At 33.1% G+C, this 3,051-nt stretch overlaps 2 pseudogenes; both read left to right on the forward strand.

Moving 5' to 3' along the window:
• Positions 1 to 1,466: 1,466 nt before the first annotated feature.
• Positions 1,467 to 2,033, forward strand: LOC149218685 (caffeic acid 3-O-methyltransferase 1 pseudogene; annotated as a pseudogene).
• Positions 2,034 to 2,420: 387 nt separating this feature from the next.
• On the forward strand, positions 2,421 to 2,726 carry LOC149218686 (isoflavone 3'-O-methyltransferase 4 pseudogene; annotated as a pseudogene).
• The last annotated feature ends 325 nt before the right edge of the window (positions 2,727 to 3,051 follow it).

The following is a 3,051-nucleotide window of genomic DNA, read 5'->3' on the forward strand; positions in this document are numbered from 1 at the left end:
TACACTAAAGCAATGCATTATAAATGGACAGAGGCACTAGAATAAATGTGTTAAAAATTTAAAAATTTAATAGGAATGGACATGTACACTAAAATCAATGAATTTAAAATTAACATGTGTCCTACAATCATAGCATATCAAAATTGAGATGCATACTAAAATGAACCCACCGATTTTAGTATATATGCATTAACTTTAGTGTATATTTTTCATCATTCAATATTGTTGCATTCTATATTCAAGTTATTTCTCATATATGCCTTGATGCATATGTTTGAATTATACATTGTAGTGTAAGAAAAATAAGTAAACTTCAAATTATGAAATTCATCTCAAACATGTACACAATCTTATTCTAAAAAGTTTGTTAGATATCAAAAATGAAAAGATACACTAAAATTAATTATTGTGAGTAGTGCTCTATATATTCAATCTAGGAAAATGAGTAAATTTTAAATGATCGAATTAAATATGCATGATTTTGATGATTTTCTAATTGTGTTAGTTTTTAAAAAACTGAAGAAAGTAATACTTTAGAAGTTGTCTTTAGTGCAACTTTTTAGACTTTCTGATAAAGACAACTCTGTATATTTATTCCTTTCTAAAAAATATCTAAATTTAAAAATTATTTGTAAATTTCTATTATTTATAATCATAAACTTTAAATTATAAACTTTATATATAAATAAGTCAAATACGATTCTTTAAATAATATAAAAAATAAACATCTAAATTAAATTATTTACAAATAAATTATTAATAATCTTAAAAAAAATTATAATCTACTTTTACATATGTCAAATATCAGCATATTTGATTAATGTTAAAAATAAATAATTCAATTCAATTATTAATAATATAATCATTTATAAAATTATTATAGTCTTGGACAATTATTTTTTTAAGAGAAAAAATAAAATTTAATTATAAATTTAAAATATTAGAAAACAAATATTAAAATTTAATTATTTATAAATTTATAAATGAAATTATTTATCATTTATTGTGGTTAAATTATTTCTCCCCTTTAATTATTTATAAATTTATAGTATCAAAGTCACTAGACATTTATTTATTCAAATAATATAAAAAATGAACATTCAAATTGATCAATCCATTGATTATAATTTATTGTGTTTAAATTATCTTTACCACTGTGCATGGGAAGTTATAACATTTACATTCCGATTGATAAATATCACCGCCACTTTGACATTATGTATTAAAGATGACCACTTAAAGAGCTCAAGAAAATGTACGCGGTGTTAATATTATAACTTTAGAATAGGTTACATAGAGTCTTATCATATAGTATGGTACAATTTAATATATAGATTCTCGTCCATTTAATATAGCTGGGTAGATTCGATAGTCTGGTCGCTTAGAATTGCTGTGAAAAATGCAGAGGATAAAGAGGCCTTGCTTTAGGGTGTGGTCATCCCCGACCCAGCAAGAAGTGTATGGAAATGGCGTCCACAGCTGCCAAAAACTCTGAATCGATTATGAATATGAAGATTGTGAATGAAGATGAATGGCTTCTCGGCATGGAGCCCGCACATTTCTCATGCCTCCCAATGGCGATGAAGGCAGCCGTCGAACTCGACGTTCTCCAAATCATAGCAAATTCCGGCAATGGCGTCCAACTATCGACCACACAAATCGTTTCCCATATTCCGACGACGAATCCCGACGCCGCAATTACTCTTGATCGGATCCTCAGAGTGGTGGCCAGCCATTCCGTTCTGAGCTGCTCTGTGACCACGAACGAGAACGCGAAGGCCGAGAGGTTCTATGGTCTCACTCCTCTCTGTAAATATCTTGTGAAGAACCAGCATGGAGTCTCTCTGGCTCCACTGGTGTTGATGAATCAAGATAAGGTGTTGATGAAGTCCTGGTATTTTCTCAAGGACGCTCTGCTTGAAGGCTCCCAACCATTCCCCAAAGCCCATGGAATGAATGCGTTCGAGTGGCTTTTCAACAGGGCTATGTCTGAGCCTTCTGCCATGTTGATGAACAAGATTCTGGATAGTTAAGAGGGTTTTAAGGAGGTTCAGGAATTGGTGGATGTGGGAGGAGTTGGGTCGACTCTCAATCTCATAGTCTCTAGGTATCCCCACATCTCAGGAATCAAATTCGACATGCCCCATGTGGTGGCCGACGCTCCTCACTATCTAGGTAAGTCCGAATCCCCATTTTTCAACCATTGAAAAACATGATTAGAATGCAATATCTGTGCAGTTGACGAAATATGGTTAATGTGTGTTTGTTCAGCTGTGAAACATGTGAGTGGAGACATGTTTGATAGCGTACCAAGTGGCCAAGCTATCTTAATCAAGGTATGGCTATGGCTATGCTTTTCTGTTGTTGGGTAGCTTTATATTGGATGAATGATTATATATCTATCTATTATTATTTTTTAGTGGATTATGCATGATTGGAGTGACGATGATTGCGTAAGGCTTTTGAAGAATTGCCACAAGGCCTTGCCAGTGGACGGGAAGGTGGTTGTGATAGATACCATCCTCCCAGTGGCTGCAGAGACATCTCCGTCTGCTCGACAGGCATTTCATTTAGATTTATTGATGTTGGCATACTTTCAGGGGGCCAAGGAAGGGACAGAGAAGGAATTTCAAGAGTTAGGCCGTGCGGCAGGATTCGTGGGAGGAGTTAAGCCCATTTTCTGTGTCAATGGATCGTGGGTAATGGAGTTCCACAAGTATCTTTGATATGATTCCATAGCACTTTGTTTATCATATGGTATGGTTCATCTTTAATTTCATTTCTTCCTCTCATGCTTTATCGCTTAAATAATTTCCGTCAAGTTCGGCGGAACGTCCTCTTTGAAGATCAAATGAGTTTACTATCCGTGGTGAAAGAATAACAACAATAATAATAATATATAGGTTATGCCGATTTTGAAAAAACCTATGCTTAACATTGAGCTATTCAAAAGGCTAGGAAAATTTTAGTATTTTTATAAGCTGTTATGCTATGATATCTCTAAATTAATATTATTACGATGCTTGAGTTATTTAAAAGGTTATAAATTTT

The sequence above is a fragment of the Pinus tabuliformis genome, chromosome Q (assembly GCF_031772625.1).
Source record: "Pinus tabuliformis cultivar Carrire ecotype Pingquan chromosome Q, CPIR1, whole genome shotgun sequence".
NCBI classification, from domain to species: Eukaryota; Viridiplantae; Streptophyta; class Pinopsida; order Pinales; family Pinaceae; genus Pinus; species Pinus tabuliformis.